Here is a 20,374-nt window from a genome sequence, read left to right as displayed (position 1 = left end):
GGATCGATGTATATCAAATTGGTGAATGCGAAGTATCTGGGCAATGGATTAAAATTCTTTCTCAGCATCATGGGTATAAGAAATAGCTTCATGAAGAGAATTGGATTAAGTGTATTCAATTTAGATTGGATGCTAGATTGAAGATCATGTGCAATAGCAAAAGCCTTTACCAAAATCTTTATGTGCAGATAGACACACTATCACCTTCTTGCCAAGATAAATTAGACCAATGATGCTTTGCTTGAAGATGAAACAAGGGACAAAGGAAAGATTCTTTAGCTTTTTCTTGAAATTCAATCCACATATTTGGTCAATCAGCGCTATGATGAAGGATGTTCCACCAAAGCAAAGCTTTATCCATCAAATAATTGATTGCACAATTGATTTTATCATTCTCTCAGGAAAAGCGAGATTCACGCTCATGAAGCTCTCTCATGACTACATTAAAATTATATTGAAGAATATCAATTTGTTGTTGCAAGGAAATTTCCAAAAGAGGCGATTCCATATTCTCCATATTAACTTTATCAATGTTTGAAACTTCCAACATGGTAGAAGAAATTGGATGCGCATGAATATTCCTTAATAAATCCCATAGTGTAGGAATAGTCCTTTAGGAAACCTATAGAAAAAAAATCATTGGATATGAATACAGGATTACAAAATAATCATTGCACTACTCTATAGAAGGACAAAGGCTTATGAAATTTTTTCTGGATATTGAAAAGTAAATTTTAATGTGCCCCATGCAAGAACAATTTCTATGAATAACAAAGAGACGAGTTAGGGGTAAGACAATGAAAATGGTCTTGGGTAATGCCCCACCCCTCCTTCCCCTAGAAAATAAAGGCAATTCTATCCAAAAGAAGAGGAAAAAAATTTTAAGCTTTAAGCTTTATAGCATAAGCTTAGTTTTGGAAACCAAAACAGTGCAGACAGGTGCAAAATAAGTGACAACCATGCAATAGGCCAGTGATACCAACGATAGATCAGAGGTTAGTCTAATGGTAGTTTGCTAACTGAGTGATCAAGTTGATCCATCTTCTCTCATCTTCCTAATTCCTTCAGCATAAAACCATTATCTTCCCTCTGGACCACTATGAGGGCAGTTTTACCACAAAGAATCATGGTTTTGTTGGTTAGAAAATAAAAAAGAGAGTCTTTGATAAGATCAAAGAAGAGGACACAATTGATGGAGAAAGAAGTCCATGAAGCTAAAACCCTTTGTGCATAAATTGCAACCAATGGATAATAGAGTGCACCTTGATGATGGTGATGAGATAACCATACAATATGGATGTATGCCTTGTAGTTGATGTTGACACATCCACCAATCATTGCACTCTATTACCAACGTTGCTAGCCTTCATCATACAATAGCCAATAATTGATAGAAAAATATGAAAAGAACAAATTGTACAAGAGAAGAGAATTCCACAAAACTTGCATGACATAAGATTGGGTACAATCTCCCCCCATGCGTGGGTGAGCACCTCCTCCATGCATTATAATATTGAATTAAGCTTTTATACTCAACATATATTGAAAGCATCAACTTTTTTGAATTCCTTCTTTTTCTTTTCTTGCATGACTTGCTTTTGTGCAAATAAATTAAATATACCCTATTCTAAACACCTTTACAATCAAAAAGTAATACTTTATATCTTTTGATAAATATATCCAAAATAAATCTATTACGTATGTGTGCATAAAAGTTAGTGTGCTTATAGGCATATACAAAGTGTAATATTTCTAATAATATTTTTAATGCTATGAAGTATATAAGTTCTACACATTAAAATATACAATCCAAAATAATAATTATACCTAACTCTATCTAAAAATATGCTCACCACAACATAAAATACATAAGTATCCTTTCATCTATATACCAAGCATAATGCAACCAATATCGCACGCATATATTCATGCAATAAGTCATGGATTATGCAACAAATAGACAAAATCCACAATAACCAAAATCATCTAAATTTCCTAAATAAATATAATTTCATAATAGAAGGATCAAGGATTTAAGTGTATTTTCTCATATTTTTGTCACGCTAAACTTCGTGATGGTAGCTTATTCTTGTCTAACTTCTCAATATTAGGATTTCCAATGTTCTCAGCTATTATGATAGAACTAGGTACCAAATTTCTAAGCAAGTCTTCAATAATCTTTCACAAGATGTTCTAGCTATTATGATAGAACTAGGTACCAAATGGCAAGCAAGTCTTCAATAATCTTTCACAAGATGCACAACAAAACTAGGATAGTCTTTTCAACTAACTACTCATTAATATATTCAATCTATAACCTATTTGCATATAAACCTTGTGTTTATTAGGAAGCAAACACAAGGTTTATATGCAAATAGGTTATAGATTGAATATATTAATGAGTAGTTAGTTGAAAAGACTATCTAGTTTTGTTGTGCACATCTTGTGAAAGATTATTGAAGACTTGCTTGCCATTTGGTACCTAGTTCTATCATAATAGCTGAGAACATCTTGTGAAAGATTATTGAAGACTTGCTTAGAAATTTGGTACCTAGTTCTATCATAATAGCTGAGAACATTGGAAATCCTAATATTGAGAAGTTAGACAAGAATAACTACCCATCACGAAAGTTTAGCGTGACAAATTTCCTTATTAGAAAATACCTCTACAAGTTTATTTTAGGTGAAGAAAAGGAACCCAAGCTAAGTGATCCTACAATTGTAAAAGAAATAAAGGCATGAAAATAATGGAATGCAAAAGACAAAAATTAATGTATTGGTTATCTGTAGTCATTAACAACACTATGATGGGGTATATAAAAAATGTAGAGAACTTACATGCAACTTGGACAACCTTCAAAAATATGTTTTAAGTAGATACAAATGAATGAAAGGTTTAGCTTAAGCAAGGTTTGAACACTTTGAAGATAGGAAAGATGTTTATAAATTAGTATGTTTTGAAGGTGAGGAGCATTGCATACGCTTTAGTAGCTATTGATGCAATGCATGAGGATAATGATTTGGTTTCATCTACTTTGAGTGGCCTTAATAATAATGAGAAAGTCTAGAAATATTTTGTTACTTCTATGTATGTCTAGAAGCCATTTCCAGATTTTTAATAGGATATTCTCTCTCATTACTAAAGAGATCAACATGCATAGTGAATCGTCAAAAAGAAGTGGTGAGATTTTTACTCAAGTTTAGGGAGGGGATGTGGCAAATCCTCTTCAAGAAGCCGTGGTATGGGTCATGTGGATAGTAACAAGCAAAACATATTAAATCAATAGTTTGGTGACATGCTAATTTTAGGAGGCTCTAATAATTCTAGAGGCAATGAGAGCTCTAGAGGAAGAGGTGGGTGGAAAAATATAGGTTCTACCAATTTTGATATTGTCTGTCATTGCTATGGAAAAACAATTCATATTGTAACCCATTGTTATAATGAAGAGAATGATAGTTGTAATGGTAAATTGCAACAAGGAAATTATGCATCATCTTTAAGACACTATGATGATAAAAATGAGTGTCTATTAATTATGTAGCATATGATGAATACTATTACAAAAAAGGGAATATGTAATGATGTATATGTCAATTCATGTGCATCTAATAATATAACCCAAAGGCTAAAAAATACATCTTCATTGGATCCTCTATTGAGCAAAAAGGATATTGCTATTATAGCATTGTCAATGGTGAGTTTAGAGTGAGCAAACATATTACTTTTGATGAGATGAGCAGTTAGTGTGCACTAATGGAGATACATTGGATGATATTGATGATCATGATAGTCATGTACAAATAGAAAAGTAAGAATCTTGAACCCTTAATGGACCAAAGATATCATGTAGTAGTAGATCTATAGAAATAGGCACGCACCCTTAATGGACTACATATATCATCTAGTAGTAAATCTATAATCACTCCTTGATCTAGGAGACTAAGGAGTAACCCCGTGTCTTCAAGGATATCTATGAGTGTTGTAAGTAATGATAATGAGAAGAAAAAAGTGCTAAATAGTAATGATGCATTCATTAGTCATTCTACTTTTTATGGAGACTCTAATGGATTACAAGGTTTGGATGATGAGCTTGTTATTCCTTTAGTCAAGACCCCAAGTATACAAAGAGTACATGGTAATGCAATGCCTCCATTGAGTGATCTAGTGGCGCATAGGTCTAGTAGGTGATACCTTGTTAGAATATTTGGTTTTGAGAATTATGTACCTCACCATTATACTTATATGGCAAAGGTAGTTGAGGATATAGAGCCTACTTGTTTTGAGGAGGCTACTAGTCATGCTCATTAGGATGTAACAATGGATGAAGAGATAGATGCATTAGAGGTCAACAAGAATTGGGATTTAGTACCATTGCATAAGGTCAAGAAAGCTATTGATTGTAAGTGGGTCTATTAAATAAAGCATAATATAGATGGTTTTATTAGTAGGTATAAGGCTAGGATGGTTACAAAAGGCTTTACAAAGACATATGGCATAGGCCATGAAGAGATATTCATTGTAGTTACTAAGATGGCAGCTATCAAATGTGTGATTGCTTTGCAATAGCCAAAGGTTGAAGTTTGCAATATATGGATATGAATAATGCCTTCTTGCACTGTGATTTACAAGAAGAGGTATATATGGAGTAGCGAGTAGATTATACAAATTTAGAGCATCCCACATATGTGTGCAAATTAAAGAAGATGCTCTATGGGCTAAAGCAAGTACCTAGAGCATAGTTTGATAAGATTAGGGGGTATCTTGTCAACATTAGCTTTGATGTTTTTCATGCAAATCACTCACTTTATGTGAGGAAGAGTAAAGCAAGTTTAATCATCATAGTCATCTATGTGAATGACTTGATTACTATAGGTGATAATGACAGTGGAATTGCTAATGTCAAGGGCCTTTTAAAGCACAATTTTGATATGAAAGATTTAGGTGAGTTGAGATACATTCTTGGTATTAAGGTGATTAGATGTGTTGATGGCATATGGCTATCCCAAAGGTAGATACGGCTTGGATATGTTATCCAAGTATAGCATGATGATTTGTAAGCCTCTTTCAGTGCCATTAGAGAAAATGTAAAGTTGAGTGCTAATGTTGGGGATGAGATAGAAGACCCTACTACATCTACCTAGAAAGCCTCATTTTGATGCAATCGAATATATATTGACGAATGTGAAGTTCACCTTACATTATAATTATTTTATGAGGCAAATAAGGATGTACGTGTATTTGAGTGCACAAATGCAAATTGGATTGGTAGTATATACAATAGAAAATCTATTAGTAGTAGATTCATGTTTTCTCTTGGTAGTGCAATGATTACTTGGAGCAATAGAAAGCAACCAACATTTGCTTTATCGAGTATAGAAGCTAAATATAGAGATGCTATGGTAGCATGTGAGGTGGTATCGCTACAAAAGTTATGAGGTGAGTTGGATGTATAGGGGGATGGTTCAATGGTCTTTTATTGTGACAACATGAGCAGTATATAGTTAGCTAGGAATCATGTGTTCCATACTAAGACAAAGCATATTGAGATGCATTACCATTTTGTGAGAGAAAAGATACTTGTAGGTGAGATCAACTTGGTGTATATCAATATATAAGATCAAGTAGCTAACATTTTCACAAAGGCATTAGGTGTAAAGAAGCTTTGAGGATTTTGAAGCTTACTTGGAGTTGTAGATATGCAATTGAGCTTGAGGGGGAGTGTTGAGATGGCAAGCTTAATACCTATGGTCATTGATGATGGACCACTAGTTAGATGCATCCATACATCTACACTTAGCATGCCGGTGGTCATTATGATTCCCACATGGCCACTCGCACATTGTATTTGGTTATTTACACCCACCTACGACTAGCGTAATTACAACACTAGTTTCAATTATGTATTGTTTGACTTTGTAGGCCAATTTTCTTTACGTTGTATCTTATCTATACTTTATCTATATTCTATTTTGTGAAAAAGAAGAAAGAAAAACCAACAAGAAAGCGTTTTGACTTGCATCTTCCTATATTCTTGAGTGAGCTTCTTCTTACATATATTATGTGTGTTTTGCATACTAGCTCAAGCAAGTTCCCCCACTAGTAGACATTGTATGGTCTAAAGCAAGCACCTAAAGCTTTGTATAAGAAAATGTATGCATACTTGCCTACATGTGGTTTTCAAAATTGTCTAATTGAGAGTACCTTATATGCTGACATGAGAGTGATATGCCTTCAATCACAGTGTTTTATATTGATGATTTACTACTCACTAGTCTTAACGAGACACATATTGCTAATTTCAAACATAAGTTGAATTTAGATTTTAACAACTAAGATTTGGGCCTATTGCATAATTATTTGGGCATTTAATTCAACATAGTGTGATGGGATATTGCTTTGTGCTAGACAAAGTATATTGAGACATCATTGCAAATATTTGATCTTGAGGATTGCAGGCATATTGCTACTCATGTGGAGACAACTTTAAAGTTTAGCTTTCATGATGCCAAAGACTATTTTGATGTCTTTTTGTATTAGTAGGCTATTGGATGCTTGATTTATGAGTGCATTATGATACCTATCATTTAGTCTATAGTCTCAGTAATGAGAAGGCTTATGCATAGACTAGGTACCAAGCATTGGCAAGCAATAAAACATGTCTTTTACATTTGAGTGGTACTCAGTACCTTGGGTTATTTTATTCCAACAAGGGAGGTCATTATTGCTAGATTTACATGCTTTTTTAGATTTTGATTAGGCTAGTTGTGCTATGACACTTGTGTATCCATGAGTGGTTTTGCTTCATGCTTGGCAACTCATGCATATTGTGGCTAAGCAAAAAGCAGCCCATTGTAGCCACTTCGAGTTGTAAACACTGCAAGATATAGGCCTTATACCGACATTAAAAGCAACGAAAATGTTCATAAAGAAATTTGCCCCCGTCATCGCAAAAAGCATTGTTATTGGCGATGCCATAGAACAATCGGTATTAGCATCGTTATTAGCGTTGGTATCAACGTCGCAAATACCGACGCAAATAGCGACGCTGATAATGACGCTTTGCGACACATTTTGTGACGCTAATAGCGATGCATGCAAAAAATTTGCGACGCTAATAGCGACAATAACATGGTGCTTTATTTGGGCCATATAAAATAGTTTCAGTAATGTGTACAATGCTCATGTAAATAAAGGCAAAGTGTACTTAAATCATAACATTGATACATGAAATAAATACATGATCACATAATGAAAGCAATCGGTACAATCATTGCAATATACTACTACTACATGGAAAATGTCTACACATATCACGTGACAAAAAAAAAAGAGTATGTGAGCTCCAGGGATCCAAGGGCAAGCTATAGATCCTCGCCATATAAAACCTCGTCCCATCGCAAAGGAGCATCGAACGGACTCTACAAAAAAAGAAACAACTACATATCAGTCCACCATACAATAATGCATTTTAATTAAACTTAGTAACTACTGACAAAAAAGATGAGTTACTTATAGGGTCGCCGCGTCCATACAATCAGTTAATTAATGCAGTGAGACCGTGCCTCTCTGGATATTGAGTCTCAAGGATGGTGGGATCGCGGTTGGAGTGCTGCAAAGAAAACAAAATACAACTGTTAGAAACACGATTGTCAGTACAAAGGATATTGCAAAAAAATAAGCAAGCAGAACAAAAGAAAAACTTACAAAGTCCTCCAGATATGTCTTGTGGCCGCCACTTTCAAGATGATGGATCACTCCGGCCTCTAGTCCTGCCCTCGCCGCCTCGCGCTACTGTCTCCAACGTCCTAGAGAATCTGTAGCCTCCTCCCTAAGTCGACGCCAATCGTTCGCGTCTAGCCACTTGGGCTCTGAAGCCCCACTCTTGAGTGCCTTGTGTGTGTCCGATCATTTGTGTGACATGTATGCACACATGCACTCCATCATCCAGCCGAATAAAAACCTATCTATTGTGGCTGGTACTGGAAACTCCTCATGTAAGGATGCTACTATGTAGTCCTTGCTCCCCTCCGGTATGTTCTTCCAATGATCCAAGATGTTGTGCCGAAAAACTTATTGTATCTACAAGGTAGACATACCCCTCTGGGGTATGCCTAAGATGGGTCCTCTCCCACCTACGACCACGCTCCTGGCCATATCCAAGAGACCCCTATACATCTGGTGTACCTACAGGAGTAGTATCTCTGGGAGTAGCACCCATAGGGGTGCTGCAGAGACGGTTGAGCAAAAGCCGGAGTGACTGGAGTAGATGTCCCCACAGGTGTGACAAATCCCGGAGGTGACACAACTCCAGCAGAACGACGAGACGAAGACATTGCACCGGCACCTCCACAGCAACCACTTGAGCCCCGCTCTCTCGAACCGCCATGAGAGTGAGGAGTAGCACCTGTATCCCGAGCCAACTGCGGGCTCACTGCATCTAGATCTTCGCAGCATCCCCTTGAACCACTCCCTCCATCTGGCCCAAGTCTAGAGCATCGACCTCGTCTGCTGGAAACTGAAGCATCAGAGCGCACCGAAGTAGATCTAATAGAACGGCCTGATGGTGTCCGAGACAGCTCTTGGTCCGCCATATCTTTGAATCTCGCCATCTGATCTGAAGACTTACACGTGAAGATCTCCGGTAGCTCCTCGTCGCTCATCCCTCGACTCATCGTGATGATCTAAATATCCACAAAGGTCACCTACACAAACAAAAATTGATGTAGCATAATCAATATAAATCATACAAAGCATGGTAATATAAATCTTTTAAAAATAATCTTACTTAAAATGCATATATTATGTATCCTTATAAGCGATTCGTCAACGAATTGAATAGGTGGATGCTCCAAGTATGAAGTACCCTATGATCCCATATCAATCTCCTGACACAACTCTGCATACACTGGAAGGTCGATAGACATGTCACCACAAAAGGATGAGTCCATCTTGTTCTCAAAGAATTCTTGGACTCCTATATTTCCATCATTGTTACCCGATGTTGGCTCCTCTACATGCTCCAAGCTTTCGGTGGCCTCCACCCCTTGCAATATTGACCCCTCTATTTGCATATTGTCCTTATCTATGCTAGGAACATGGCTTTGATCATATACTCTCGCACTTCGGGGTGCTAAAGGTATAACATATCACCATCGAGGTTGTTGGGGGTTGGGATAGAAAATTACATGTTCACAATCACGTATAAGAGAGATTTAACTATTGTGCATGTACCATGTCGTAATACAATTAAAAAACACATGAGTTCATGCACATGTTCACAATGGACCGGCAAGACAAATGTGTCACACAGATCCATTCATTTTTTTTAAAATCTATTTTGAGAAATCCAAATGGACCTCGTCGAACTGTTGCTCCAGCTCCTTTAAGTACCACTTTGAACCACTGCATATCGAATAGGATCATGGAGAAGCTACGGTAATCCACTGTGACAATACTTTGCAAGTTCCCAAAATACTCCATCTCATCTATAACCGTATTTGGATCTGTTGCTCATCATCGACTCTCTTGCTCAAACCTTGCCATGATACCACAATCTGTTGTGAAGCGCATTTTGTCAATACGCTCCATGCGGAAATGCCGTCCACGTGACCATGCCGTACTATATATTTTGTAATGTACATTGAAACACTCAATTAGTTGTCGTATATAAAATATAGATACGACAAATCCTAAACACGTCATCACCTTTGGACTACATCTCCTCGAGAATTCCCACTCCTCGGTTGAGACCTCCGCCCCTTCGTGAGATACTGCGGTCAAAGCTCCATACAACCATCGCATTGACATAAACCGTGGCATCTCCTCCATGCCCTCAGGATATCAAATCGATCAAAGGTGTATACTACGTCGAAATTCAAATCGCGCTTCCTCTCGATCTTTTCTAGCTTGTTGGTACCTAACGAGCCACGTCTCCATAGAGTCATGGTGCAACATACAAAAAGTGATTCACTTTCTCCTCCATTGCAGCATCCATTATTTTTTCTACCCCATTTCCAACCACCACATCTCCGGTCAGTCTATCATTGTCCTTCAGTGACCATAGCATACTGTTGTTTGAATCCATCATTGGTAGCCATTGTGAAATATGCACTAACGCCTCAAACACCAACCAACCTTCAGCCATGCTACCTTCTGGCCAAGCTCGTTGTCGCACAAAGCCTTTCAAGGTTTTCATGAAGCACTCCAAGAAGAACATCCATCGTGTATAGACAGGTCCAGCAATCTCCACTTCATCTACAAGATGCATAAGAAGGTGGATTTGTATCATGAGCATGCTGATAAGCAGGTATTTCTCAAAGAGACAGACCATCTCCACTGCTCACTGCCTTGCGGATTCAATAGAGGACATCTTAATCTCCTTCTATGAGAACCATTGCACTAAAGTCAATACCCTATAAATCGCCCCGCGTATTTCTGGAGTAAGGCATCCTACGATCGCAATCGGTAGTACAAACTGCCACAAACGAGGAAGCATTATGAACAACGACTACACTCCAAATAGCAAAATACATAGGCCACTTACAATCCATTCATAGTACAAACCTGACAAATCTTATGCCAATCATGGGATTTTAGCCCTGATAATTGGTCGTCTTTAGAAAACACGGACCTAAGAGAACGCATCATACACGTCAAAGTGCGGATAGACTTGACTATTTGCTTCACAATGCGCTCTTCTTTAGTGGACAAAACCCAAGGAGTGCGAGGTAGCTGCAAGCAACCATCAGTACTCGACTGTGGCCAAAGTGTCTACATCTTAACTACCTCCTTCAAATCCATTCATGCCCCTACAATGTGTCTCTTTCCTGTGATGTGGTCCCATAGCAAGCTACCCACATTCTTGAAAATATGCATGGGATCCAACAAGAGGTTGATCTGTAAGTGGGTTCAATAATATGGCAACTCGTAGAAAATTGAGAACCATCGCATTCCGTTTGGATGTGACTCCGTGTGGACCATATACCAGCTTTGGGCATTCATACGTGCTGGAGGTCGTCCAAGAAAACCTTCCATGAGTTTATGACCCTCTAGCAAGAAAGCGGCATGTCCTTGATATACCATCTTCTTTATGGTTCGTGACCTTCGAGAGTCTAACTGTGACCCACACAATGGATATGCATGATAACCCGAGGTAACCAGACCTGTCCCAACACCTCTATCTAGTGAATACAAACTTGAACGAGCTATGATAGATATTACCAATGAGAACGAAAGCCTACTTTCCTGAGCACTCTCTGAATCTTAAAAAGTCATTCATGGTCCATATGAGAATGGCTCTAATATTGGCGGACCGTCGACCATCGCACTTGCTCATATCTTGCATGGTGACCCCCTCCTCCCACAAAATCTTAAGCTCATCAACTAATGAATGAAGATACACGTCCATATTTTTGACTTTGTAACGGCTGGGAACGAGCAAGCTAAGGATGAGATGTCCTTTCTTTGTAGAAAGCCATGGAGGGATATTATAGTTAACAAGGACTATAGGCCACACACTGTAAGAAGTTGAGCGTAGAGACCGAATGGGTTCACGCCATCCATAGCAAGACCGAGTCGAAGATTCCTTGGCTCTCGAGCAAAGCCTGGGAAGGTAGAGTCAATGTGGCTCCATGCACATGAATCCACTGATATTCGTTGAACTCCATTTGTGGACCTATTCTGCACATGCCACGTTATCAAGCTCGCCATGCCAGACGTATGAAACATGTGGTTTATGCGGGGGATAAGTGGAAAGTATCTAAGAACTTTTTGAGGGATGGTTTGCCCTTGCAAGTCCTGTCGATATCTGTGAGCGCCACACTTTGGACATGTCTCCATAGTCTCATATTCTCCTCAAAATAGTATGCAATTGTTGATACATGCATGGATGCTATTGTTGTCCATGCCAAGCTTTCCTAAAACGTGTCGTGTACCATCACGAGACTCAGGCATGATATTTGCAAGTAGTAATATATGATACTTCAATAACCTGAAAAAAAATCATAAAACACCTTGAAAAAACACAAATGTTTTTAATGATAGTGCCGAAAAGAAATCAACGAAACATACGTACAAGGTACCCGAACAACTCGGTCACACTCACATCGCTCCACCCGTATTTTGCTTGCACACTTAGAAGTGTAAGTAGTGTCTTCAGGCGATATACTCGATACCCATCATATAATGGTATGGATGCTTCCTCTCTAAGCGGATCAGAAGTCTTGACATCCATGGGCATCAATGCATCGATCATTGCCTCCACCTCAGGCTCCAAGATTGTAGGTAAGTCTGGAAGGCTACATGTCTCCGCTGGTATTGATGGTATAGATTAGGTAGTACCTTCCAAGTGGTGGATTGGCTCAAGCACTCCATCCATTGCACGCCCACGAACTCTTCTAACTGGCCGCAAAGGGTGCACTCCTCCTTAGGACGAGACGTCACCTCCCTGGATAAAAAATTTGCCAGCCACACACAATGTTTTTATATATAGTATTCAATTAGCTTGCGAATACAATGCATGATTGATATACACTTTTCTTATCGTTTGCTCAAAATCTGAGATCGCATGATCAATGATCTCAAATTGAAACCCGTCGAAGCGTCATACGTGTTCTATAGACAATCAACGTTTTTGTCTAATTGCCAACTTACATTGAGAGCAAGGACATGGGATATGCTGATTAAAATACACGATCTTGAACATCACGACCTTCATCATTTTCCATTTGGTCTACGTTATGACAAACAATTTGTTTTTGTTATCATTCTTTTTTCCTTTCTTAAATTGTTTGAGAAGGGATTTCTTATCTTGTAACTCAAAAAAATTAATGTATGTAAAGTCTCCACCCACCCACAAATTAACGTATGTCGGAGTATTTCCCGTCTCGTGGTATTGCACCGGACCTCGCCACCACTCTCTTTGTTTTTTATCCATTCATTCTCTTCTCTCCTTCCATCTCTCTCTCTCTCTTTCTCTTTCTTTATTATATTGTATGTTTATTCCCTCTCTCTCATTCCTTCTTTCTTTTTCTCCTCCTCTCCCTCTCTCATCTCCTTTAATAAAACATCTCTCTCTCTCTACTACCAATTTTCTTTAACAATACATCTCTCTCTCTCTCTCTACCACTACCACTACCACTACCACTACCACTACCACTACAATAAACAAGAAAATAAGAAAAAACAACAACAATAACTACTACTACTACAATAACAACAACAACAAACAAATAAGAAAAGAAGAAAAAACTACTACTACTACCACTGCTACAATAGCAACAACAAACAAGAAAACTAAACAATAATAAATAAGAAAAGAAAAAAAACTACTACTACAACAACAACAACAAAAAATAAGAATACTACTACTACTACTACTACTACTACTACTACAAACAAGAAAACTAAACAACAATAAACAAGAAAATTGTATTTAAAAAAAACTACTACTACAAACAAGAAAACTACTAGTACTACTACTACAATCACAACTACGACGACTACAACCACGACTACGACTACCACAACAACAATAAACAAGAAAAGAAGAAATTAAACAACAACTACTACCACTACCACTACCACTACCACTACCATGACTACCACAACAACAACAAACAAGAAAATAAGAAATTAAACAACAACAACTACCACTACCACTACCACAACAACAGCAAACAAGAAAAAAAGAAATAAAGAAATAAAACAACAACAACAATAACAACAACCTCTCCCTCCCTCTCTCTCTCTCCCTCCCTTCCTCCCTCTCCCTCTCTTTCTCTCTTTCCCTATTATGTTTAATGTTTTCTCCCTCTCTCTCTCGTTCCTTCTTTCCTTTTCTCTCTTCCTCTCCCTCTCTCATTTCCTCTCTTTCTCTCTCAATACACATGATTTTTAACAAAAAAAAAGTAAAAGAAAAGGAGAAAAATAAAAACAAAGCAAGAGGGAACAATGCACTCACCGCAAAGGCCCGAGGATGGATTTGATGGCTCATCTTCACTCTCTGTATACTTCCTCCTCTTCTTTGCAAACGGTGGCAGCGGCGGTGAGAAGCTTTCCTTCTCCCTCTCTTTCTCTTTCTCTCCCTCTCCCTCTCAAACGCAAGATGGAGTTCACTCTTCCTTTCGCTCTCTCTTTCGTTCGTTCTCACAAATAACACCTCCGGTTTCAGCCCGCATTTTCTCCTCTGAGTACTGTCGCTGTTTGCATCACTATTTGCGTCGCATTTGCGACGCAAATAGTGACGTTGCTAATTTACGTCAGAAAGCGCCGTCGCTATGCCGCTGTATCCTTGTAGTGAAAGTTGAGTATATGATAACATTCATAGCTACAATTAAGTGTGTTTAGATCATATGCATTTGACTAATTTGAGTGTTGAACAATCATCTACCACTACCATCTTTGCCAATAAAAAGAGTGCATTTGGTAGTTATAGGGAACCCAATGTTCCATGCTCATACTTGTTGGAGGTTAAAGGTTTCATATACTTAGCCACTTATATTTACTTATTTTTTACTATAATAATATAACATAGGTAAGGCTAGTCACATATTATGATTGTTAGAGTTTATACACACTTATCTTGCTCTCTTTCTTCAAACCTCCATAGCTCTTGCTCTTATTTCCCCTTGTGCTCATCTTCTCTCTCATTCCTACTCACCCTTTCAACTAGTATCAAAGCGGGAATTCAAGGAGCTTCATATATTCCACTTTAGCCTAGAAAAGAGAACTTCAACCATGATTTCCATGGAAGCCATATCTTCAATCATTTGAGTTAAATATCTACCCAGTTATATGCTCTTTATTGGTCACTATTAGTTGAACTGTGAGTCTAGTTAGTATGTGGACTTTCTTGGCAATGTGAACATTTTATTTTGGACATTTGCCTATGGTGGTTGAGTTCTCATTTACTAAAGTTTTATGGATAACACTAATGTACTTCATCCTTGAGCTATTTTTTGAGGGCAAACACTTGTTTTGGGCACTGTAGTATTTCTATTTTGTGGATATCAATACATTGCTTTGTATTCCTCCTTTTGCATACACTTTTGGCTCAATGACTATTTTACTGAAATTACAATAGCCCATTTTCTCTTTATTTTGTAGTCATTATGGTAGGTGCTTCTAGTGCTTCTGGTGATTGCTATATTTAACATTGAAAAGTTGATGGCAACAGTTTTACTACTAGAAGACATATATTTGGCAAGTCTTGGCAATTTTACTACTAGAAGACATATATTTGGCAAGTCTTGGTCTAAAAGAAGTAAGTTAAGCCATTGAAATGTAGAGGTATAAATCTGAAAAGATCTTGAAATTGATACTTGGAAGGAACTTGATGAGCTATGCAAGTCTATGATTATTTTCTCTTTGTGTAAGCAAGTCTATTTTAATGTCATCGACACTATCGGTGGTGTATGGTTGTTATGGGAAAAGATATGTGATATTTATAATAATTAGACCTAGCTTCACAATTATACTAGCTTAAGAAGCTTGTGGACCTTTATATGAAGGAAGAAACTTCGATGTCTACTCATTTGAATGAGTTGCAACAATCAACTTATATCGTGAAAATTGATCTTTGATGACAATATTAAGTCTGTATTCTTACTTGTCACTCTCTTTGAGTCATGGGACACATTTTGTACTATCATTAGTCCTAATGCTCTTGAGGGTGGTTTTACATGCTTAAAAATAAAGCTTTACTCATCACTAAAGAGGTTAACATGAAGAATATTGATGTAGTCCATGCCTCTCATGCTCTCACAGTTCAAGGTAGGAATGATGCTAGAGGCATTGATGAGGCAGGAATGATGCTCTCATGCTCTCACAGTTTGAGGTAGGTATGATGCTAGAGGCAGTTATGACTATCATGGTAGAGACCCACAATAAAGAAAAATAGGTCTAAATCTAGATCTGGTGGTGGGAAGGTTCGCAATAAATCCATGTCTTAAGTCTTCACTTACATGTCATTGTTGTGGATAGCACAGACAAATACAATCATAGTGTCATAAGATGTGCCAAGATAGGCATGATAAAGGTAAAGGGAAAATGCAAGATAATGGTAAATCATTGAATGATCAACACATTACTAAATCCACTCTAGAAATTAAAGATATTATGCATTGGAGTATAGTTCAAATGACTATATATTGGATGTTTCTTCACTTGGTACTACACAATTGACTAATGGTGGTTCTCTCATTGTTGGTTACTTGATTTGCGAGCTTCCTTTCATATGACCCTACATTGTAGTTGGCTTTATATCTACCACCATTTCAGGCTCTATACGACTAGGAGATAATAATGTATGTCATACTATTGGCATCGATAATATTCACTTGTAGTTTTCTATACATATTTCTTTTATTTTGCATTATGTACATCATGTCTGAGCTTTGACGAAAATCCTTATTTTTACTAGACATTTGGATGATGCTAGTTATCATGTCTCCTTTGGTGATGCTTCTTGGAAGATTACTAGTAGGAACCTCATTTTTCCTAGAGGTGCCAAAATTGGTAGTCTTTATCCCTTGCTTATTTTTGGATCTATGGATCATGTATTGGTCATCACTAATCTTGCTCATGTATGTCTCTGGCATTGTTACCTTAGGTACGTGTCGCTTAAAGAAGGAATGAAAGTTTTGACTCCTTTGCAGCATCTTCCACCCTTGGACTATTCTTGTTTTGATTCTTGTGATCATTGCTTATATGGTAGACAGACTCATAATGCTCATAAGAAATCTAGCTTTGCATGCATATGTAAGCCCTTGTCTCTTGTCTCTTATTTATTATGATGTTTGTGGTCCCATGCCCTATCAATCTCTGAGTAGTACTAAGTATTTTGCCACATTTATTATGATTTTTCACATAAATTTTGGGCCTATCTCATAAAGTAGAAATTCATATTTTAGCTACTTTATAATGCTTTGTTACTTTGCTTGAGAAGAACCAGTCTGAGCATAAACTAAAATGCCTACAATCAGATAATGGGGGTGAGTATATATCCCATGATTTTTGGTAGTTCTGTGATAATTAAGGCATTAACCATTAGTTGTTTGCTTCTTATAACCTACCCCAGAAGGGTATTTTTGAGTGCATGAATAGGACCATATAGGAGAGGATATGTAGTATGCTAAGTCATACAAGCTTACCCCATATGTTTTGGACTAAGATAATTACTATTACAATTCGTTTGATTAACTGATCCCCATGCATTGCTCTTTATGTTAGACTTGGAGAGGAGGTATGTTCTATTAAATCTCCTTCATATATACACTTGAGAGTCTTTAGATATGAGGCAATTTGCCATATTCCCAAAGACAAATACAACAAGTTGGATCCAAAGTCTGTTGAATTCGTCTTTCTTGGATATGGTGATGTAGGTGAGATGGGCTATCATCTTTGAGATCCACAAGCTAGGAAAGTTATCCATAGCCATGATATTGTGTTCTATAAGAATAAGAATCATAAGAAACTCGAGTAGGTGATTGAGGTATATAGGGTAATCTTTCAAGAGGAGCCTCATGTAACTGATAGATAGCCCTTGTTAAATTGCCTAGAGTTTTTGTTGATGCTCCAATGGCCCAAGACCTACCTATCGTACAAGATTATATAGAAGTTAGATAGAGAGGATAGGATGTACTGGCTCCCTAGCCAATTTTGAGCCCCTTACTTTTAAGGATGCTATGCACAAAGGCAACTATTCTTCTTGGCAAAGGGCTATGCAGTTTAAGTTTGACTCATTGTAAAAAAACCACTCATGAGATTCAGTTTCCTTACCTAGTGAAAAACATGCATTGTTATGCAAGTGGGTGTATAAGTTGAAGAGTATCCCTAATTGTCCTAAGCCAACATATAAGGCTCATTTGGTTGCAAAGGGTTTTCAATAGGAAAAATGAGTTAACTTTGATGAGATCTTCTCTTATATGGTCAAAATGACTACCCTTTGCTTCTTTTTTGGCCTTGCTTGCACAGTTAGACCTAGACTTATATTAGATGGCTGTTAAGATTGGTTTTCTATAAGGGGACCTACATGAGAATATTTGTATGCAGTTGCCTAAGGGATTTGTGGAAAAGGGCATGGAACACCTACTTTGCAAGTTGTGGAAAAGTCTTTATGGACTTAAGTAAGCACCTAGGGAATGGTATCATAAGTTTGATGCTTTTATGCATTTACAATCTTACTCTTGCAATGCTATGGGTCTGTGTCTCTTTACAAAGAAGGCCCTTGATGGTAGCCTTACTATTCTAGTACTCTATATTGATGATATGTTGATTGATGGAAGTGCTCATGACAAGCTAGATACTTTAAATACTTAGCTCAAGAGAATATTTCAAATGAAGGACATGTGGCATGCTTCTCATATACTTAGTATGCACATTATTCACAGTTTCTCTAAGGGACTCCTCCACTTATAGCACAAGGAGTGCATTTACAAAATACTTGAGCGGTTCCATATGTAGGGTAGTAAATGCATAGGTATCCCTTTCCCTTCTCATATGAAGGCCAGCTAAGCAAATTGTCCCCTAGTCAAATGATGAGAGGGCAAGATGGCCAAGTTTATATATGTATTTGTAGTGGGTAGTTTGATGTATGCCATGATAGCCATTAGACTTGACATAGCATTTGTACTAGGCGTTGTGGCTTATTACATGGTGACACTTGGCTGATGACATTGGGACACTATGAAGGGTAATATGTCATACCTTCAATGCATTGCTGACTTGTGCCTTTACTATGGTAGCTAGGATAAGAGTCATTGGTTACACTAACTTGGATTATGTAGGACATATAGATAATAGGAAGTCCACGTTTGGTTATGACTTCATCTTTATTGGAGGTGTTGTTTCTTGGATGTCTAAGGTGTAGAAATGCATTGCCTTGTTTACTACTAAGGTTGAGTACATTGCAGCTACTGAGGCTTGCAAGGAAACCCTATGGGTAGGCTAGTTTTGGAGACCTTACTATTACCTCTATGACTCCTACCTTGCATTCAGATTTTGTGAACCCCATCCTATTGGTATGCCTTTTGGTCTTTCATACAAATACTAAGTATATTGAGGTGCATTATCACTTTATCAATGAGAGATTGAGAACAAGTAGATAGAGCTTGTCAAGATCTCTAGAGGTGAGAATCCTCTTGATCTACTCATTAAAAGTCTCTTAATGGAACATTATGCCTTCCTTAGGAAGATGATGGGCATAGGATGAGATGATGTCTTTTCTCATCCAATTGTACTTATATGTATATAGTGTATTTTTCTCCTCACTCTTGGTGAATTCCCCTTTAAGTGGAAATTTGTTGGGGTTTGAAGGCCACATGTATACCTAGCCACTTCTATTTACTTTACACTCAATGCTCACATACCTATATACTACAAGTAGCAACTGTCCCCATCAGGGGAGAGACTCTCTATGGGAGAGATCAACTTGGCCTAGGATAATTTTTGCAAATCTTTCAACAAAGGCTTTGTCTTGTGAGAAGTTTGAAGCTTTTGCGAATCTTTAGGCTTACTTACCTTTGTGGATTGATTATAGTCCATAAGGCTCAACACTTTCTTATACATGAGTGCTCACTCTTATTTACCACCTCACTCCTACGGGGTGGAAGTGATGTATGTGAATACACTTAGAACCGCAAATGCACTTTTTTTCCTCTCTAGTAATTAGGATGTTTTAATCCCCCTGACCTCATGTATATGCCTATTCACTCTAGAACATACTTAGTCTTGTAAATCTTCTTTGTTGATACCACTCAATATACTTTTCTTCAAGTAGTATATGTGAATTTTTGATGCCTTAGATCCAAGAGTTAATATCTCTAGATCCATAATGCTTATTGAACTACACTATTCTACAATAGGTTGGAGTAATGAGATAATGCATTAGATAATCCATGATATCAATCTTTGAGGTCCATTAGAACCACCTTTTTTAGAAAAGAAAGTAAGAAAAAAAGAAATATGCACTCATTGACATGGCACCACATCTAGGGGTCCTTAAGTTAGGTGTGCTTAGTGACCTTAGTTGGCCTCCATCCCTAAACCTATTTCCAATTTTCCTATGTAAACTCAAGGCCCATTATTAAGGGCAAGACACACCTAGAGAGTCTTGATTTGCCTATAATTAGAGCTACCTTTTTGAGCCATTCGCACAATTTCCTTCATATGAAGTATAACGAGTAGCAAGTCGATTGGGAATCACTCAATACTGTACTCTCACTCAATAGTACAATCTTTATGCATTGATCAGTTGTAATAGAGCCTCATTCATTGCATCCATGATTGTGAGCTCCAATGTACTCGATTAGCTCAAGGTTCTCTTCACGATTCCCCCGATTTCTTTGTCCTTGAGCAACAAGAATACTTTCCATT

The sequence above is a fragment of the Lygodium microphyllum genome, chromosome 9, assembly GCF_053477565.2.
Source record: "Lygodium microphyllum isolate KBCC chromosome 9, Lygodium_microphyllum_v1.1.10, whole genome shotgun sequence".
In the NCBI taxonomy this organism is placed as follows: Eukaryota; Viridiplantae; Streptophyta; class Polypodiopsida; order Schizaeales; family Lygodiaceae; genus Lygodium; species Lygodium microphyllum.
This window is presented reverse-complemented; position numbering follows the sequence as displayed.